This window comes from Schistocerca gregaria, unplaced genomic scaffold (genome assembly GCF_023897955.1).
Source record: "Schistocerca gregaria isolate iqSchGreg1 unplaced genomic scaffold, iqSchGreg1.2 ptg000240l, whole genome shotgun sequence".
Classification (NCBI taxonomy): Eukaryota; Metazoa; Arthropoda; class Insecta; order Orthoptera; family Acrididae; genus Schistocerca; species Schistocerca gregaria.
The window spans coordinates 2,837,208-2,860,880 of record NW_026061752.1 but is presented as its reverse complement, the minus strand read 5'-3'; positions in this window follow the sequence as shown (position 1 = coordinate 2,860,880).

Below are 23,673 nucleotides of genomic sequence, written 5' to 3'. Positions count from 1 at the left end.
AGAGTGACTAAAGATGTGCATCGGAATCTACTACTGGTATTCCAGGGAACGATCAAATCGTAGACTGTTTGAGACATTACTCCCATGGAGGAAAGTGCGCATTGTGACTGTTGTATTCAATCCCGAAGCAATTTCTGTGTTTCATCAACCCTCTGATAGCCCACAGATTACAGAATGCCTCCAGATGTGCATCGGAAACTACTACTGGTCTAACAGGGAACGATCAAAGGGTAGAATGTTTCAGACATTACTCCCATGGGGGAAAGTGTGCATGGTGACTGTTGTATTCAATCCCGATTCAATTTCTGTGTTTCATCAACACTCTGATAGTCCTCAGATTACAGAATGACTCCAGATGTGCATCGGAAACTACTACTGGACTTCCAGGGAACGATCAAAGCGTAGACTGTTTGAGACATTACTCACATGGAGGAAAGTGCGCATGGTGACTGTTGTATTCAATCCCGAAACAATTTCTGTGTTTCATCGTCATTCTGATAGTCCACAGATTACAGAATGCCTCCAGATGTGCATCGGAAACCACTACTGGTCTAACAGGGAACGATCAAAGCGTAGATTGTTTGAGACATTACTCCCATGGAGGAAAGTGCGCATGGTGACTGTTGTATTCAATCCCAATGCAATTTATGTGTTTCATCAACACTCAGATACTCATCACATTACAGAATGCCTCCAGATGTGCATCGGAAACAGCTACTGACCTTCCAGTGAACGATCTAAGGGTAGACTGTTTGAGACATTACTCCCATGTAGGAAAGTGCGCAATGTGACTGTTGTATTCAATCCCGATGCAATTTCTGTGTTTCATCAACACTCTGATAGTCCACAGATTACAGAATGCCTCCAGATGTGCATCGGAAACTACTACTGTTCTTCCAGTAAACGATCAAAGCGTAGACTTTTTGAGACATTACTCCCATGGATGAAAGTGCGCATGGTGACTGTTGTATTCAATCCCGATGCAATTTCAGTGTTTCAACGACACTCTGATAATCCACAGGTTACAGAATGCCTCCAGATGTGCATCGGAAACTACTACTGGTCTTCCAGGGAACGATCAAAGCGCAAACTCTTTGAGACATTACTCCAATGGAGGAAAGTGCGAATGGTGTCTGTTGTTTCAATCCCGATGGAATTTCTGTGTTTCATTAATACTCTGATAGTCCACAGATTACAGATGCCTCCAGATGTGCATCGGAAACTACTACTGTTCTTCCAGTAAACGATCAAAGCGTAGACTTTTTGAGACATTACTCCCATGGGGGAAAGTGCGCATGGTGACTGTTGTATTCAATCCCGATGCAATTTCAGTGTTTCATCAACACTCAGTTAGTCCACAAATTACAGAATGCCTCCAGATTTGCATCGTAAACTACTACTGGTATTCCAGGGAACGATCAAGGCGTAGACTGTTTGAGAATTACTCCCATGGAGGAAAGTGATCATGGTGACTGTTGTATTCAATCCCGATGCAATTGCTGTGTTTCATCAACACATTGTAGGTCCACAGATTACATAATGCCTCCAGATGTGCATCGGAAACTACTACTGGTCTTCGAGCTAACGATCAAAGCGTAGACTGTTTGAGACATTACTCCTGTGGAGGAGATTGCACATGGTGACTGTTGTATTCAATCGCGATGCAATTTCTGTGTTTCATCAACACTCTGATAGTCCACAGATTACAGATTGCCTCCAGATGTGCATCGGAAACTACTACTGGTCTAACAGGGAACGATCAAAGGGTAGGATGTTTCAGACATTACTCCCATGGAGGAAAGTGCGCATGGTGACTGTTGTATTCCATCCCGATGCAATTTCTTTGTTTCATCAACACTCTGATAGTCCACAGATTGCAGAATGCCTCTAGATGTGCATCGGAAACCACTACTGTTCTAACAGTTGACGACCAAAGCGTAGATTGTTTGAGACATTACTCCCATGGGTGAAAGTGTGCATGGTGACTGTTGTATTCAATCCCGATGCAATTTCTGAGTTTCATCTACACTCTGATAGTCCACAGATTACAGATTGCCTCCAGATGTGCATCGGAAACTACTACTGGATTTCCAGAAAACGATCAAAGCGTAGACTGTTTGTGACATTACTCACATGGAGGAAAGTGCGCATGGTGACTGTTGTATTCAATCCCGATGCAATTTCTGACTTTCATCAACACTCTGATAGTCCACAGATTACACATTGCCTCCAGATGTGCGTCGGAAACTACTACTGGACTTCCAGGGAACGATCAAAGCGTAGACTGTTTGAGACATTACTCACATGGAGGAAGGTGCGCATGGTGACTGTTGTATTCAATCCCGATGCAATTTCTGTGTTTCATCAACCCTCTGATAGTCCACAGATTACAGAATGCCTCCAGATGTGCATCGGAAACAGCTACTGACCTTCCAGTGAACGATCAAAGCGTAGACTGTTTGAGACATTACTCCTATGTAGGAAAGTGCGCAATGTGAATGTTGTATTCAATCCCGATGCAATTTCTGTGTTTCATCAACATTCTGATAGTCCACAGATTACAGAATGCCTCCAGATGTGCATCGGAAACTACTACTGTTCTTCCAGTAAACGATCAAAGCGTATACTTTTTGAGACATTACTCCCATGGATGAAAGTGCGCATGGTGACTGTTGTATTCAATCCCGATGCAGTTTCAGTGTTTCAACGACACTCTGATAATCCACAGGTTACAGAATGCCTCCAGATGTGCATCGGAAACTACTACTGGTCTTCCAGGGAACGATCAAAGCGCAAACTCTTTGAGACATTACTCCAATGGAGGAAAGTGCGAATGGTGACTGTTGCTTCAATCCCGATGGGATTTCTGTGTTTCATTAATACTCTGATAGTCCACAGATTACAGAATGCCTCCAGATGTGCATCGGAAACTGCTACTGGTGTTCGAGGGAACGATCAAAGCATAGACTGTTTGAGATATTTACTCCCGTGGAGGAAAGTGCGCATGGTGACTGTTGTATTCAATCCCGATGCAATTTCTGTGTTTCATCAACACTCAGTTAGTCCACAGATTACAGAATGCCTCCAGATGTGCAACGGAAACTGCTACTGGTCTTCCAGGGAACGATCAAAGTGTAGACTGTTTGAGACATTACTCCCATCGAGGAAAGTGCGCATGGTGACTGTTGTATTCCATCCCGATGCATTTTCTGTGTTTCATCAACACTCTGATAGTCCACAGATTACACAATGCCTCCAGATGTGCATCGGAAACTACTACTGGACTTCCAGGGAACGATCAAAGTGTAAACTGTTTGAGACATTACTCCCATGCAGGAAAGTTCGCATGGTGACTGTTGTATTCAATCCCGATGCAATTTCTGTGTTTCATCAACACTCTGATAGACCACAGATTACAGACTGCCTCCAGATGTGCATCGGAAACTACTATTGGTCTTCCAGGGAACGCTCAAAGCGTAGACTGTTTGAGACATTACTACCATGGAGGAAAGTGCGCATGGTGACTGTTGTATTCCATCCCGATGCAATTTCTTTGTTTCATCAACATTCTGATAGTTCACAGATTACAGAATGCCTCCAGATGTGCAACTTAAAATACTACTGGTCTTCCAGGGAACGAACAAAACGTAGACTGTTTGAGACATTACTCCTATGTAGGAAAGTGCGCATGGTGACTGTTGTATTCAATCCCGATGCAATTTCTTTGTTTCATAAACACTCTAATAGTCCACAGATTACAGAATGCCTCCAGATGTGCATCGGAAACTACTACTGGTCTTCCAGGGAACGATCTAAGCGTAAACTCTTTGAGACATTACTCCAATGGAGGAAAGTGCGAATGGTGACTGTTGCTTCAATCCCGATGGGATTTCTGTGTTTCATTAATACTCTGATAGTCCACAGATTACAGAATGCCTCCAGATGTGCATCGGAAACTGCTACTGGTGTTCGAGGGAACGATCAAAGCATAGACTGTTTGAGATATTTACTCCCGTGGAGGAAAGTGCGCATGGTGACTGTTGTATTCAATCCCGATGCAATTTCTGTGTTTCATCAACACTCAGTTAGTCCACAGATTACAGAATGCCTCCAGATGTGCAACGGAAACTGCTACTGGTCTTCCAGGGAACGATCAAAGTGTAGACTGTTTGAGACATTACTCCCATCGAGGAAAGTGCGCATGGTGACTGTTGTATTCCATCCCGATGCATTTTCTGTGTTTCATCAACACTCTGATAGTCCACAGATTACACAATGCCTCCAGATGTGCATCGGAAACTACTACTGGACTTCCAGGGAACGATCAAAGTGTAAACTGTTTGAGACATTACTCCCATGCAGGAAAGTTCGCATGGTGACTGTTGTATTCAATCCCGATTCAATTTCCGTGTTTTATCAACACTATGATAGTTCACAGATAACAGAGTGACTAAAGATGTGCATCGGAATCTACTACTGGTATTCCAGGGAACGATCAAATCGTAGACTGTTTGAGACATTACTCCCATGGAGGAAAGTGCGCATTGTGACTGTTGTATTCAATCCCGAAGCAATTTCTGTGTTTCATCAACCCTCTGATAGCCCACAGATTACAGAATGCCTCCAGATGTGCATCGGAAACTACTACTGGTCTAACAGGGAACGATCAAAGGGTAGAATGTTTCAGACATTACTCCCATGGGGGAAAGTGTGCATGGTGACTGTTGTATTCAATCCCGATTCAATTTCTGTGTTTCATCAACACTCTGATAGTCCTCAGATTACAGAATGACTCCATATGTGCATCGGAAACTACTACTGGACTTCCAGGGAACGATAAAAGCGTAGACTGTTTGAGACATTACTCACATGGAGGAAAGTGCGCATGGTGACTGTTGTATTCAATCCCGAAACAATTTCTGTGTTTCATCGTCATTCTGATAGTCCACAGATTACAGAATGCCTCCAGATGTGCATCGGAAACCACTACTGGTCTAACAGGGAACGATCAAAGCGTAGATTGTTTGAGACATTACTCCCATGGAGGAAAGTGCGCATGGTGACTGTTGTATTCAATCCCAATGCAATTTATGTGTTTCATCAACACTCAGATACTCATCACATTACAGAATGCCTCCAGATGTGCATCGGAAACAGCTACTGACCTTCCAGTGAACGATCTAAGGGTAGACTGTTTGAGACATTACTCCCATGTAGGAAAGTGCGCAATGTGACTGTTGTATTCAATCCCGATGCAATTTCTGTGTTTCATCAACACTCTGATAGTCCACAGATTACAGAATGCCTCCAGATGTGCATCGGAAACTACTACTGTTCTTCCAGTAAACGATCAAAGCGTAGACTTTTTGAGACATTACTCCCATGGATGAAAGTGCGCATGGTGACTGTTGTATTCAATCCCGATGCAATTTCAGTGTTTCAACGACACTCTGATAATCCACAGGTTACAGAATGCCTCCAGATGTGCATCGGAAACTACTACTGGTCTTCCAGGGAACGATCAAAGCGCAAACTCTTTGAGACATTACTCCAATGGAGGAAAGTGCGAATGGTGTCTGTTGTTTCAATCCCGATGGAATTTCTGTGTTTCATTAATACTCTGATAGTCCACAGATTACAGATGCCTCCAGATGTGCATCGGAAACTACTACTGTTCTTCCAGTAAACGATCAAAGCGTAGACTTTTTGAGACATTACTCCCATGGGGGAAAGTGCGCATGGTGACTGTTGTATTCAATCCCGATGCAATTTCAGTGTTTCATCAACACTCAGTTAGTCCACAAATTACAGAATGCCTCCAGATTTGCATCGTAAACTACTACTGGTATTCCAGGGAACGATCAAGGCGTAGACTGTTTGAGAATTACTCCCATGGAGGAAAGTGATCATGGTGACTGTTGTATTCAATCCCGATGCAATTGCTGTGTTTCATCAACACATTGTAGGTCCACAGATTACATAATGCCTCCAGATGTGCATCGGAAACTACTACTGGTCTTCGAGCTAACGATCAAAGCGTAGACTGTTTGAGACATTACTCCTGTGGAGGAGATTGCACATGGTGACTGTTGTATTCAATCGCGATGCAATTTCTGTGTTTCATCAACACTCTGATAGTCCACAGATTACAGATTGCCTCCAGATGTGCATCGGAAACTACTACTGGTCTAACAGGGAACGATCAAAGGGTAGGATGTTTCAGACATTACTCCCATGGAGGAAAGTGCGCATGGTGACTGTTGTATTCCATCCCGATGCAATTTCTTTGTTTCATCAACACTCTGATAGTCCACAGATTGCAGAATGCCTCTAGATGTGCATCGGAAACCACTACTGTTCTAACAGTTGACGACCAAAGCGTAGATTGTTTGAGACATTACTCCCATGGGTGAAAGTGTGCATGGTGACTGCTGTATTCAATCCCGATGCAATTTCTGAGTTTCATCTACACTCTGATAGTCCACAGATTACAGATTGCCTCCAGATGTGCATCGGAAACTACTACTGGATTTCCAGAAAACGATCAAAGCGTAGACTGTTTGTGACATTACTCACATGGAGGAAAGTGCGCATGGTGACTGTTGTATTCAATCCCGATGCAATTTCTGACTTTCATCAACACTCTGATAGTCCACAGATTACACATTGCCTCCAGATGTGCGTCGGAAACTACTACTGGACTTCCAGGGAACGATCAAAGCGTAGACTGTTTGAGACATTACTCACATGGAGGAAGGTGCGCATGGTGACTGTTGTATTCAATCCCGATGCAATTTCTGTGTTTCATCAACCCTCTGATAGTCCACAGATTACAGAATGCCTCCAGATGTGCATCGGAAACTACTACTGGTCTAACAGGGAACGATCAAAGGGTACAATGTTTCAGACATTACTCCCATGGGGGAAAGTGTGCATGGTGACTGTTGTATTCAATCCCGTTTCAATTTCTGTGTTTCATCAACACTCTGATAGTCCACAGATTACAGAATGACTCCAGATGTGCATCGGAAACTACTACTGGACTTCCAGGGAACGATCAAAGCGTAGACTGTTTGAGACATTACTCCCATGGGGGAAAGTGTGCATGGTGACTGTTGTATTCAATCCCGTTTCAATTTCTGTGTTTCATCAACACTCTGATAGTCCACAGATTACAGAATGACTCCAGATGTGCATCGGAAACTACTACTGGACTTCCAGGGAACGATCAAAGCGTAGACTGTTTGAGACATTACTCACATGGAGGAAAGTGCGCATGGTGACTGTTGTATTCAATCCCGAAGCAATTTCTGTGTTTCATCGTCATTCTGATAGTCCACAGATTACAGAACGCCTCCAGATGTGCATCGGAAACCACTACTGGTCTAACAGGGAACGATCAAAGCGTAGATTCTTTGAGACATTACTCCCATGGAGGAAAGTGCGCATGGTGACTGTTGTATTCAATCCCAATGCAATTTCTGTGTTTCATCAACACTCAGATACTCATCAGATTACAGAATGCCTCCAGATGTGCATCGGAAACAGCTACTGACCTTCCAGTGAACGATCAAAGCGTAGACTGTTTGAGACATTACTCCTATGTAGGAAAGTGCGCAATGTGAATGTTGTATTCAATCCCGATGCAATTTCTGTGTTTCATCAACATTCTGATAGTCCACAGATTACAGAATGCCTCCAGATGTGCATCGGAAACTACTACTGTTCTTCCAGTAAACGATCAAAGCGTATACTTTTTGAGACATTACTCCCATGGATGAAAGTGCGCATGGTGACTGTTGTATTCAATCCCGATGCAGTTTCAGTGTTTCAACGACACTCTGATAATCCACAGGTTACAGAATGCCTCCAGATGTGCATCGGAAACTACTACTGGTCTTCCAGGGAACGATCAAAGCGCAAACTCTTTGAGACATTACTCCAATGGAGGAAAGTGCGAATGGTGTCTGTTGTTTCAATCCCGATGGAATTTCTGTGTTTCATTAATACTCTGATAGTCCACAGTTTACAGATGCCTCCAGATGTGCATCGGAAACTATTACTGGTATTCCACGGAACGATCAAAGCGTAGACTGTTTGAGACATTACTTCCATGGAGGAAAGTGCGCATGGTGACTGTTGTATTCAATCCCGAAGCAATTTCTGTGTTTCATCAACACTCTGATGGTCCACAGATTACAGAAAGCCTATAAATGTGCAACGGAAGCTACTACTGGTCTAACAAGGAACGATCAAAGCGTAGAATGTTTGAGACATTACTCCCATGGGGGAAAGTGCGCATGGTGACTGTTGTATTCAATCCCGTTGCAATTTCAGTGTTTCATCAACACTCAGTTAGTCCACAGATTACAGAATGCCTCCAGATTAGCATCGTAAACTACTACTGGTATTCCAAGGAACGATCAAGGCGTAGACTGTTTGAGAATTACTCCCATGGAGGAAAGTGGTCATGGTGACTGTTGTATTCAATCCCGATGCAATTGCTGTGTTTCATCAACACATTGAAGGTCCACAGATTACATAATGCCTCCAGATGTGCATCGGAAACTACTACTGGTCTTCGAGCTAACGATCAAAGCGTAGACTGTTTGAGACATTACTCCTGTGGAGGAGATTGCACATGGTGACTGTTGTATTCAATCCCGATGCAATTTCTGTGTTTCATCAACACTCTGATAGTCCACAGATAACAGAATGACTAAAGATGTGCATCGGAAACTACTACTGGTCTTCCAGGGTACGATCAAAGCGTAGACTGTTTCAGACATTACTCCCATGGAGGAAAGTGCGCATGGTGACTGTTGTATTCAATCCCGAAGCAATTTCTGTGTTTCATCAACACTCTGATAGTCCACAGATTACAGAATGCCTAAAGATGTGCATCGGAAACTACTACTGGTCTAACAGGGAACGATCAAAGGGTAGAATGTTTCAGACATTACTCCCATGGAGGAAAGTGCGCATGGTGACTGTTGTATTCCATCCCGATGCAATTTCTTTGTTTCATCAACACTCTGATAGTCCACAGATTGCAGAATGCCTCTAGATGTGCATCGGAAACCACTACTGTTCTAACAGTTAACGACCAAAGCGTAGATTGTTTGAGACATTACTCCAATGGGTGAAAGTGTGCATGGTGACTGTTGTATTCAATCCCGATGCAATTTCTGAGTTTCATCAACACTCTGATAGTCCACAGATTACAGATTGCCTCCAGATGTGCATCGGAAACTACTACTGGATTTCCAGAAAACGATCAAAGCGTAGACTGTTTGTGACATTACTCACATGGAGGAAAGTGAGCATGGTGACTGTTGTATTCAATCCCGATGCAATTTCTGAGTTTCATCAACACTCTGATAGTCCACAGATTACAGATTGCCTCCAGATGTGCGTCGGAAACTACTACTGGACTTCCAGGGAACGATCAAAGCGTAGACTGTTTGAGACATTACTCACATGGAGGAAAGTGCGCATGGTGACTGTTGTATTCAATCCCGAAGCAATTTCTGTGTTTCATCGACACTCTGATAGTCCATAGATTTCAGAATGCCTCCAGATGTGCATCGGAAACTACTACTGGTCTTCCAGGGAACGATCAAAGCGTAGACTTTTTGAGACATTACTCCCATGGATGAAAGTGCGCATGGTGACTGTTGTATTCAATCCCGATGCAATTTCAATGTTTCAACGACACTCTGATAGTCCACAGGTTACAGAATACCTCCAGATGTGCCTCAGAAACTACTACTGGTCTTCCAGGGAACGATCAAAGCGTAGACTGTTTGAGACATTACTCCCATGGAGGAGAGACCGCATGGTGACTGTTGTATTCAATCCCGAGGCAATTTCTGTGTTTCAACAACACTCTGATAGTAAACAGAAAACAGAAGGCCTACAGATGTGCATCGGAAACTACTACCGGTCTTCCAGGGAACGATCAAAGCGTAGACTGTTTGAGACATTACTACCATGGGGGAAAGTGCGCATGGTGACTGTTGTATTCAATCCCGATGCAATTTCTGTGTTTCATCAACACTCTGATAGTCCACAGATTACACAATGCTTCCAGATGTGCATCGGAAACTACTACTGGTCTTCCAGGGAACGATCAAAGCGTAAACTGTTTGAGACATTACTCCCATGGAGGAAAGTGCGCATGGTGACTGTTGTATTCAATCCCGATTCAATTTCCGTGTTTTATCAACACTGAGATAGTTCACAGATAACAGAATGACTAAAGATTTGCATCGGAATCTACTACTGGTCTTCCAGGGAACGATCAAATCGTAGACTGTTTGAGACATTACTCCCATGGAGGAAAGTGCGCATGGTGACTATTGTATTCAATCCCCAAGCAATTTCTGTGTTTCATCAACCCTCTGATAGTCCACAGATTACAGAATGCCTCCAGATGTGCATCGGAAACTACTACTGGTCTAACAGGGTACGATCAAAGGGTAGAATGTTTCAGACATTACTCCCATGGGGGAAAGTGTGCATGGTGACTGTTGTATTCAATCCCGAAACAATTTCTGTGTTTCATCGACATTCTGATAGTCCACAGATTACAGAATGCCTCCAGATGTGCATCGGAAACCACTACTAGTCTAACAGGGAACGATCAAAGCGTAGACTGTTTGAGACATTACTCCCATGGAGGAAAGACCGCATGGTGACTGTTGTATTCAATCCCGATTCAATTTCAGTGTTTCATTAACACTATGATAGTCCACAGATTACAGAATGCCTCCAGATGTTCAACGGTAACTACTACTGGTCTTCCAAGGAAGGATCAAAGCGTAGACTGTTTGAGACATTACTCCCATGGAGGAAAGTGCGCATTGTGACTGTTGTATTCAATCCCATTGCAATTTCTGTGTTTCATCAACACTCAGTTAGTCCACAGATTACAGAATGCCTTCAGATGTGCATCGGAAACTACTACTGGTCTTCCTGGGAACGATCAAAGCGTAGACTGTTTGAGACATTACTCCCATGGAGGAAAGTGCGCATGGTGACGGTTGTATTCAATCCCGATGCAATTTCTGTGTTTTATCAACACTCAGTTAGTCCACAGATTACAGAATGCCTCCAGATGTGAATCGGAAACTACTACTGGTTTTCCAAGGAACGATCAAAGCGTAAACTGTTTGAGACATTACTCCCATGGAGGAAAGTGCGCATGGTGACTGTTGTATTCAATCCCGATTCAATTTCCGTCTTTTATCAACACTCTGATAGTCCACAGATAACAGAATGACTAAAGATGTGCATCGGAAACTACTACTGGTCTTCCTGGAAACGATCAAAGCGTAGACTGTTTCAGACATTACTCCCATGGAGGAAAGTGCGCATGGTGACTGTTGTATTCAATCCCGATGCAATTTCTGTGTTTTATCAACACTCAGTTAGTCCACAGATTACAGAATGCCTCCTGATGTGAATCGGAAACTACTACTGGTTTTCCAAGGAACTATCAAAGCGTAAACTGTTTGAGACATTACTCACATGGAGGAAAGTGGTCATGGTGACTGTTGTATTCAATCCCGATGCAATTTCTGTGTTTCATCAACACGTTGAAGGTCCACAGATTACATAATGCCTCCAGATGTGCATCGGAAACTACTACTGGTCTTCCAGGGAACGATCAAAGCGTAGACTGTTTGAGACATTACTCCTGTGGAGGAGATTGCACATGGTGACTGTTGTATTCAATCTCGATGCAATTTCTGTGTTTCATCAACACTCTGATAGTCCACAGATTACAGATTGCCTCCAGATGTGTATCGGAAACTACTACTGGTCATCCTGGGAACGATCAAAGCATAGACGGTTTGAGACATTACTCCCATGGAGGAAAGTGCGCATGGTGACTATTGTATTCAATCCCGATTCAATCTCAGTGTTTCATCAACACTATGATAGTCCACAGATTACAGAATGCCTCCAGATGTTCAACGGTAACTACTACTGGTCTTCCAGGGAAGGATCAAAGCGTAGACTCTTTGAGACATTACTCCCATGGGGGAAAGTGTGCATGGTGACTGTTGTATTCAATCCCGATTCAATTTCTGTGTTTCATCAACACTCTGATAGTCCACAGATTACAGAATGCCTTCAGATGTGCATCGGAAACTACTACTGGTCTTCCAGGGAACGATCAAAGCGTAGACTTTTTGAGACATTACTCCCATGGATGAAAGTGCGCATGGTGACTGTTGTATTCAATCCCGATGCAATTTCAATGTTTCAACGACACTCTGATAGTCCACAGGTTACAGAATACCTCCAGATGTGCATCAGAAACTACTACTGGTCTTCCAGGGAACGATCAAAGCGTAGACTGTTTGAGACATTACTCCCATGGAGGAGAGACCGCATGGTGACTGTTGTATTCAATCCCGAGGCAATTTCTGTGTTTCAACGACACTCTGATAGTAAACAGATAACAGAAGGCCTACAGATGTGCATCGGAAACTACTACTGGTCTTCCATGGCACGATTAAAGCGTAGACTGTTTGAGACATTACTACCATGGGGGAAAGTGCGCATGGTGACTGTTGTATTCAATCCCGATGCAATATCTGTGTTTCATCAACACTCTGATAGTCCACAGATTACACAATGCCTCCAGATGTGCATCGGAAACTACTACTGGTCTTCCAGGGAACGATCAAAGCGTAAACTGTTTGAGACACTACTCCCATGGAGGAAAGTGCGCATGGTGACTGTTGTATTCAATCCCGATTCAATTTCCGTGTTTATCTACACTGAGATAGTTCACAGATAACAGAATGACTAAAGATTTGCATCGGAATCTACTACTGGTCTTCCAGGGAACGATCAAATCGTAGACTGTTTGAGACATTACTCCCATGGAGGAAAGTGCGCATGGTGACTGTTCTATTCAATCCCGAAGCAATTTCTGTGCTTCATCAACCCTCTGATAGTCCACAGATTACAGAATGCCTCCAGATGTGCATCGGAAACTACTACTGGTCTAACAGGGTACTATCAAAGGGTAGAATGTTTCAGACATTACTCCCGTGGGGGAAAGTGTGCATGGTGACTGTTGTATTCAATCCCGATTCAATTTCTGTGTTTCATCAACACTCTGATAGTCCACAGATTACAGATTGACTCCAGATGTGCATCGGAAACTACTACTGGACTTCCAGGGAACGATCAAAGCGTAGACTGTTTGAGACATTACTCACATGGAGGAAAGTGCGCATGGTGACTGTTGTATTCAATCCCGAAACAATTTCTGTGTTTCATCGACATTCTGATAGTCCACAGATTACAGAATGCCTCCAGATGTGCGTCGGAAACCACTACAGGTCTAACAGGGAACGATCAAATCGTAGATTGTTTGAGACATTACTCCCATGGAGGAAAGTGCGCATGGTGACTGTTGTATTCAATCCCAATGCAATTTCTGTGTTTCATCAACACCCAGATACTCATCAGATTACAGAATGCCTCCAGATGTGCATCGGAAACAGGTACTGACCTTCCAGTGAACGATCAAAGCGTAGACTGTTTGAGACATTACTCCTATGTAGGAAAGTGCGCAATGTGACTGTTGTATTCAATCCCGATGCAATTTCTGTGTTTCATCAACACTCTGATAGTCCACAGATTACAGAATGCCTCCAGATGTGCATCGGAAACTACTACTGTTCTTCCAGGGAACGATCAAAGCGTAGACTTTTTGAGACATTACTCCCATGGATGAAAGTGCGCATGGTGACTGTTGTATGCAATCCCGATGCAATTTCAGTGTTTCAACGACACTCTGATAGTCCACAGGTTACAGAATGCCTCCAGATATGCATTGGAAACTACTACTGGTCTTCCTGGGAACGATCAAAGCGTAGACTGTTTGAGACATTACTCCCATGGAGGAAAGACCGCATGGTGACTGTTGTATTCAATCCCGAGGCAATTTCTGTGTTTCAACAACACTCTGATAGTAAACATATAACAGAATGCCTCCAGATGTGCAACGGAAACTACTTCTGGTCTTCCAGGGAACGATCAAAGCGTAGACTGTTTGAGACATTACTACCATGGAGGAAAGTGCGCATGGTGACTGTTGTATTCAATCCCGAAGCAATTTCTGTGCTTCATCAACACTCTGATAGTCCACAGATTACAGAAAGCCTATAAATGTGCATCGGAAGCTACTACTGGTCTAACAAGGAACGATCAAAGCGTAGAATGTTTGAGACATTACTCCCATGGGGGAAAGTGAGCATGGTGACTGTTGTATTCAATCCCGATGCAATTTCAGTGTTTCATCAACACTCAGTTAGTCCACAAATTACAGAATGCCTCCAGATGTGCATCGTAAACTACTACTGGTCTTCCAGGGAACGATCAAGGCGTAGACTGTTTGAGAATTACTCACATGGAGGAAAGTGGTCATGGTGACTGTTGTATTCAATCCCGATGCAATTTCTGTGTTTCATCAACACATTGAAGGTCCACAGATTACATAATGCCTCCAGATGTGCATCGGAAACTACTACTGGTCTTCCAGGGAACGATCAAAGCGTAGACTGTTTGAGACATTACTCTTGTGGAGGAGATTGCACATGGTGACTGTTGTATTCAATCCCGATGCAATTTCTGTGTTTCATCAACACATTGAAGGTCCACAGATTACATAATGCCTCCAGATGTGCATCGGAAACTACTACTGGTCTTCCAGGGAACGATCAAAGCGTAGACTGTTTGAGACATTACTCCTGTGGAGGAGATTGCACATGGTGACTGTTGTATTCAATCTCGATGCAATTTCTGTGTTTCATCAACACTCTGATAGTCCACAGATTACAGATTGCCTCCAAATGTACATCGGAAACTACTACTGGTCTTCCTGGGAACGATCAAAGCATAGACGGTTTGAGACATTACTCCCATGGAGGAAAGTGCGCATGGTGACTGTTGTATTCAATCCCGAAGCAATTTCTGTGTTTCATCAACCCTCTGATAGTCCACAGATTACAGAATGCCTCCAGATGTGCATCGGAAACTACTACTGGTCTAACAGGGTACGATCAAAGGGTAGAATGTTTCAGACATTACTCCCATGGGGGAAAGTCTGCATGGTGACTGTTGTATTCAATCCCGATTCAATTTCTGTGTTTCATCAACACTCTGATAGTCCACAGATTACACATTGACTCCAGATGTGCATCGGAAACTACTACTGGACTTCCAGGGAACGATCAAAGCGTAGACTGTTTGAGACATTACTCACATGGAGGAAAGTGCGCATGGTGACTGTTGTATTCAATCCCATTGCAATTTCTGTGTTTCATCAACACTCAGTTAGTCCACAGATTACAGAATGCCTTCAGATGTGCATCGGAAACTACTACTGGTCTTCCAGGGAACGATCAAAGCGTAGACTTTTTGAGACATTACTCCCATGGATGAAAGTGCGCATGGTGACTGTTGTATTCAATCCCGATGCAATTTCAATGTTTCAACGACACTCTGATAGTCCACAGGTTACAGAATACCTCCAGATGTGCATCAGAAACTACTACAGGTCTTCCAGGGAACGATCAAAGCGTAGACTGTTTGAGACATTACTCCCATGGAGGAGAGACCGCATGGTGACTGTTGTATTCAATCCCGAGGCAATTTCTGTGTTTCAACAACACTCTGATAGTAAACAGATAACAGAAGGCCTACAGATGTGCATCGGAAACTACTACTGGTCTTCCAGGGCACGTTTAAAGCGTAGACTGTTTGAGACATTACTACCATGGGGGAAAGTGCGCATGGTGACTGTTGTATTCAATCCCGATGCAATATCTGTGTTTCATCAACACTCTGATAGTCCACAGATTACACAATGCCTCCAGATGTGCATCGGAAACTACTACTGGTCTTCCAGGGAACGATCAAAGCGTAAACTGTTTGAGACACTACTCCCATGGAGGAAAGTGCGCATGGTGACTGTTGTATTCAATCCCGATTCAATTTCCGTGTTTATCTACACTGAGATAGTTCACAGATAACAGAATGACTAAAGATTTGCATCGGAATCTACTACTGGTCTTCCAGGGAACGATCAAATCGTAGACTGTTTGAGACATTACTCCCATGGAGGAAAGTGCGCATGGTGACTGTTCTATTCAATCCCGAAGCAATTTCTGTGCTTCATCAACCCTCTGATAGTCCACAGATTACAGAATGCCTCCAGATGTGCATCGGAAACCACTACTGGTCTAACAGGGTACGATCAAAGGGTAGAATGTTTCAGACATTACTCCCGTGGGGGAAAGTGTGCATGGTGACTGTTGTATTCAATCCCGATTCAATTTCTGTGTTTCATCAACACTCTGATAGTCCACAGATTACAGATTGACTCCAGATGTGCATCGGAAACTACTACTGGACTTCCAGGGAACGATCAAAGCGTAGACTGTTTGAGACATTACTCACATGGAGGAAAGTGCGCATGGTGTCTGTTGTATTCAATCCCGAAACAATTTCTGTGTTTCATCGACATTCTGATAGTCCACAGATTACAGAATGCCTCCAGATGTGCGTCGGAAACCACTACAGGTCTAACAGGGAACGATCAAATCGTAGATTGTTTGAGACATTACTCCCATGGAGGAAAGTGCGCATGGTGACTGTTGTATTCAATCCCAATGCAATTTCTGTGTTTCATCAACACCCAGATACTCATCAGATTACAGAATGCCTCCAGATGTGCATCGGAAACAGGTACTGACCTTCCAGTGAACGATCAAAGCGTAGACTGTTTGAGACATTACTCCTATGTAGGAAAGTGCGCAATGTGACTGTTGTATTCAATCCCGATGCAATTTCTGTGTTTCATCAACACTCTGATAGTCCACAGATTACAGAATGCCTCCAGATGTGCATCGGAAACTACTACTGTTCTTCCAGGGAACGATCAAAGCGTAGACTTTTTGAGACATTACTCCCATGGATGAAAGTGCGCATGGTGACTGTTGTATGCAATCCCGATGCAATTTCAGTGTTTCAACGACACTCTGATAGTCCACAGGTTACAGAATGCCTCCAGATATGCATCGGAAACTACTACTGGTCTTCCTGGGAACGATCAAAGCGTAGACTGTTTGAGACATTACTCCCATGGAGGAAAGACCGCATGGTGACTGTTGTATTCAATCCCGAGGCAATTTCTGTGTTTCAACAACACTCTGATAGTAAACATATAACAGAATGCCTCCAGATGTGCAACGGAAACTACTTCTGGTCTTCCAGGGAACGATCAAAGCGTAGACTGTTTGAGACATTACTCCCATGGGGGAAAGTGCGCATGGTGACTGTTGTATTCAATCCCGATGCAATTTCAGTGTTTCATCAACACTCAGTTAGTCCACAAATTACAGAATGCCTCCAGATGTGCATCGTAAACTACTACTGGTCTTCCAGGGAACGATCAAGGCGTAGACTGTTTGAGAATTACTCACATGGAGGAAAGTGGTCATGGTGACTGTTGTATTCAATCCCGATGCAATTTCTGTGTTTCATCAGCACATTGAAGGTCCACAGATTACATAATGCCTCCAGATGTGCATCGGAAACTACTACTGGTCTTCCAGGGAACGATCAAAGCGTAGACTGTTTGAGACATTACTCTTGTGGAGGAGATTGCACATGGTGACTGTTGTATTCAATCCCGATGCAATTTCTGTGTTTCATCAACACATTGAAGGTCCACAGATTACATAATGCCTCCAGATGTGCATCGGAAACTACTACTGGTCTTCCAGGGAACGATCAAAGCGTAGACTGTTTGAGACATTACTCCTGTGGAGGAGATTGCACATGGTGACTGTTGTATTCAATCTCGATGCAATTTCTGTGTTTCATCAACACTCTGATAGTCCACAGATTACAGATTGCCTCCAAATGTACATCGGAAACTACTACTGGTCTTCCTGGGAACGATCAAAGCATAGACGGTTTGAGACATTACTCCCATGGAGGAAAGTGCGCATGGTGACTGTTGTATTCAATCCCGAAGCAATTTCTGTGTTTCATCAACCCTCTGATAGTCCACAGATTACAGAATGCCTCCAGATGTGCATCGGAAACTACTACTGGTCTAACAGGGTACGATCAAAGGGTAGAATGTTTCAGACGTTACTCCCATGGGGGAAAGTCTGCATGGTGACTGTTGTATTCAATCCCGATTCAATTTCTGTGTTTCATCAACACTCTGATAGTCCACAGATTACACATTGACTCCAGATGTGCATCGGAAACTACTACTGGACTTCCAGGGAACGATCAAAGCGTAGACTGTTTGAGACATTACTCACATGGAGGAAAGTGCGCATGGTGACTGTTGTATTCAATCCCATTGCAATTTCTGTGTTTCATCAACACTCAGTTAGTCCACAGATTACAGAATGCCTTCAGATGTGCATCGGAAAATACTACTGGTCTTCCAGGGAACGATCAAAGCGTAGACTTTTTGAGACATTACTGCCATGGATGAAAGTGCGCATGGTGACTGTTGTATTCAATCCCGATGCAATTTCAATGTTTCAACGACACTTTGATAGTCCACAGGTTACAGAATACCTCCAGATGTGCATCAGAAACTAGTACTGGTCTTCCAGGGAACGATCAAAGCGTAGACTGTTTGAGACATTACTCCCATGGAGGAGAGACCGCATGTTGCTGTTGTATTCAATCCCGAGGCAATTTCTGTGTTTCAACATCACTCTGATAGTAAACAGATAACAGAAAGCCTACAGATGTGCATCGGAAACTACTACTGGTCTTCCAGGGCACGATCAAAGCGTAGACTGTTTGACACATTACTACCATGGGGGAAAGTGCTCATGGTGACTGTTGTATTCAATCCCGAAACAATTCCTGTGTTTCATCGACATTCTGATAGTCCACAGATTACAGAATGCCTCCAGATGTGCATCGGAAATCACTACTGGTCTAACAGGGAACGATCAAATCGTAGATTGTTTGAGACATTACTCCCATGGAGGAAAATGCGCATGGTGACTGTTGTATTCAATCCCGATTCAATTTCCGTGTTTTATCAACACTGAGATAATTCACAGATAACAGGATGACTAAAGATTTGCATCGGAATCTACTACTGGTCTTCCAGGGAACGATCAAATCGTAGACTGATTGAGACATTACTCCCATGGAAGAAAGTGCGCATGGTGACTGTTGTATTCAATCCCGAAGCAATTTCTGTGTTTCATCAACCCTCTGATAGTCCACAGATTACAGAATGCCTCCAGATGTGCATCGGAAACTACTACTGGTCTAACAGGGTACGATCAAAGGGTAGAATGTTTCAGACATTACTCCCATGGGGGAAAGTGTGCATGGTGACTGTTGTATTCAATCCCGATTCAATTTCTGTGTTTCATCAACACTCTGATAGTCCACAGATTACAGATTGATTCCAGATGTGCATCGGAAACTACTACTGGACTTCCAGGGTACGATCAAAGGGTAGAATGTTTCAGACATTACTCCCATGGGGGAAAGTGTGCATGGTGACTGTTGTATTCAATCCCGAAACAATTTCTGTGTTTCATCGACATTCTGATAGTCCACAGATTACAGAATGCCTCCAGATGTGCATCGGAAACCACTACTAGTCTAACAGGGAACGATCAAAGCGTAGACTGTTTGAGACATTACTCCCATGGAGGAAAGACCGCATGGTGACTGTTGTATTCAATCCCGATTCAATTTCAGTGTTTCATTAACACTATGATAGTCCACAGATTACAGAATGCCTCCAGATGTTCAACGGTAACTACTACTGGTCTTCCAAGGAAGGATCAAAGCGTAGACTGTTTGAGACATTACTCCCATGGAGGAAAGTGCGCATTGTGACTGTTGTATTCAATCCCATTGCAATTTCTGTGTTTCATCAACACTCAGTTAGTCCACAGATTACAGAATGCCTTCAGATGTGCATCGGAAACTACTACTGGTCTTCCAGGGAACGATCAAAGCGTAGACTTTTTGAGACATTACTGCCATGGATGAAAGTGCGCATGGTGACTGTTGTATTCAATCCCGATGCAATTTCAATGTTTCAACGACACTTTGATAGTCCACAGGTTACAGAATACCTCCAGATGTGCATCAGAAACTAGTACTGGTCTTCCAGGGAACGATCAAAGCGTAGACTGTTTGAGACATTACTCCCATGGAGGAGAGACCGCATGTTGCTGTTGTATTCAATCCCGAGGCAATTTCTGTGTTTCAACATCACTCTGATAGTAAACAGATAACAGAAAGCCTACAGATGTGCATCGGAAACTACTACTGGTCTTCCAGGGCACGATCAAAGCGTAGACTGTTTGACACATTACTACCATGGGGGAAAGTGCTCATGGTGACTGTTGTATTCAATCCCGAAACAATTCCTGTGTTTCATCGACATTCTGATAGTCCACAGATTACAGAATGCCTCCAGATGTGCATCGGAAATCACTACTGGTCTAACAGGGAACGATCAAATCGTAGATTGTTTGAGACATTACTCCCATGGAGGAAAATGCGCATGGTGACTGTTGTATTCAATCCCGATTCAATTTCCGTGTTTTATCAACACTGAGATAATTCACAGATAACAGGATGACTAAAGATTTGCATCGGAATCTACTACTGGTCTTCCAGGGAACGATCAAATCGTAGACTGATTGAGACATTACTCCCATGGAAGAAAGTGCGCATGGTGACTGTTGTATTCAATCCCGAAGCAATTTCTGTGTTTCATCAACCCTCTGATAGTCCACAGATTACAGAATGCCTCCAGATGTGCATCGGAAACTACTACTGGTCTAACAGGGTACGATCAAAGGGTAGAATGTTTCAGACATTACTCCCATGGGGGAAAGTGTGCATGGTGACTGTTGTATTCAATCCCGATTCAATTTCTGTGTTTCATCAACACTCTGATAGTCCACAGATTACAGATTGATTCCAGATGTGCATCGGAAACTACTACTGGACTTCCAGGGTACGATCAAAGGGTAGAATGTTTCAGACATTACTCCCATGGGGGAAAGTGTGCATGGTGACTGTTGTATTCAATCCCGAAACAATTTCTGTGTTTCATCGACATTCTGATAGTCCACAGATTACAGAATGCCTCCAGATGTGCATCGGAAACCACTACTAGTCTAACAGGGAACGATCAAAGCGTAGACTGTTTGAGACATTACTCCCATGGAGGAAAGACCGCATGGTGACTGTTGTATTCAATCCCGATTCAATTTCAGTGTTTCATTAACACTATGATAGTCCACAGATTACAGAATGCCTCCAGATGTTCAACGGTAACTACTACTGGTCTTCCAAGGAAGGATCAAAGCGTAGACTGTTTGAGACATTACTCCCATGGAGGAAAGTGCGCATTGTGACTGTTGTATTCAATCCCATTGCAATTTCTGTGTTTCATCAACACTCAGTTAGTCCACAGATTACAGAATGCCTTCAGATGTGCATCGGAAACTACTACTGGTCTTCCTGGGAACGATCAAAGCGTAGACTGTTTGAGACATTACTCCCATGGAGGAAAGTGCGCATGGTGACGGTTGTATTCAATCCCGATGCAATTTCTGTGTTTTATCAACACTCAGTTAGTCCACAGATTACAGAATGCCTCCAGATGTGAATCGGAAACTACTACTGGTTTTCCAAGGAACGATCAAAGCGTAAACTGTTTGAGACATTACTCCCATGGAGGAAAGTGCGCATGGTGACTGTTGTATTCAATCCCGATTCAATTTCCGTCTTTTATCAACACTCTGATAGTCCACAGATAACAGAATGACTAAAGATGTGCATCGGAAACTACTACTGGTCTTCCTGGAAACGATCAAAGCGTAGACTGTTTCAGACATTACTCCCATGGAGGAAAGTGCGCATGGTGACTGTTGTATTCAATCCCGATGCAATTTCTGTGTTTTATCAACACTCAGTTAGTCCACAGATTACAGAATGCCTCCTGATGTGAATCGGAAACTACTACTGGTTTTCCAAGGAACTATCAAAGCGTAAACTGTTTGAGACATTACTCACATGGAGGAAAGTGGTCATGGTGACTGTTGTATTCAATCCCGATGCAATTTCTGTGTTTCATCAACACGTTGAAGGTCCACAGATTACATAATGCCTCCAGATGTGCATCGGAAACTACTACTGGTCTTCCAGGGAACGATCAAAGCGTAGACTGTTTGAGACATTACTCCTGTGGAGGAGATTGCACATGGTGACTGTTGTATTCAATCTCGATGCAATTTCTGTGTTTCATCAACACTCTGATAGTCCACAGATTACAGATTGCCTCCAGATGTGTATCGGAAACTACTACTGGTCATCCTGGGAACGATCAAAGCATAGACGGTTTGAGACATTACTCCCATGGAGGAAAGTGCGCATGGTGACTATTGTATTCAATCCCGATTCAATCTCAGTGTTTCATCAACACTATGATAGTCCACAGATTACAGAATGCCTCCAGATGTTCAACGGTAACTACTACTGGTCTTCCAGGGAAGGATCAAAGCGTAGACTCTTTGAGACATTACTCCCATGGGGGAAAGTGTGCATGGTGACTGTTGTATTCAATCCCGATTCAATTTCTGTGTTTCATCAACACTCTGATAGTCCACAGATTACAGAATGCCTTCAGATGTGCATCGGAAACTACTACTGGTCTTCCAGGGAACGATCAAAGCGTAGACTTTTTGAGACATTACTCCCATGGATGAAAGTGCGCATGGTGACTGTTGTATTCAATCCCGATGCAATTTCAATGTTTCAACGACACTCTGATAGTCCACAGGTTACAGAATACCTCCAGATGTGCATCAGAAACTACTACTGGTCTTCCAGGGAACGATCAAAGCGTAGACTGTTTGAGACATTACTCCCATGGAGGAGAGACCGCATGGTGACTGTTGTATTCAATCCCGAGGCAATTTCTGTGTTTCAACGACACTCTGATAGTAAACAGATAACAGAAGGCCTACAGATGTGCATCGGAAACTACTACTGGTCTTCCATGGCACGATTAAAGCGTAGACTGTTTGAGACATTACTACCATGGGGGAAAGTGCGCATGGTGACTGTTGTATTCAATCCCGATGCAATATCTGTGTTTCATCAACACTCTGATAGTCCACAGATTACACAATGCCTCCAGATGTGCATCGGAAACTACTACTGGTCTTCCAGGGAACGATCAAAGCGTAAACTGTTTGAGACACTACTCCCATGGAGGAAAGTGCGCATGGTGACTGTTGTATTCAATCCCGATTCAATTTCCGTGTTTATCTACACTGAGATAGTTCACAGATAACAGAATGACTAAAGATTTGCATCGGAATCTACTACTGGTCTTCCAGGGAACGATCAAATCGTAGACTGTTTGAGACATTACTCCCATGGAGGAAAGTGCGCATGGTGACTGTTCTATTCAATCCCGAAGCAATTTCTGTGCTTCATCAACCCTCTGATAGTCCACAGATTACAGAATGCCTCCAGATGTGCATCGGAAACTACTACTGGTCTAACAGGGTACTATCAAAGGGTAGAATGTTTCAGACATTACTCCCGTGGGGG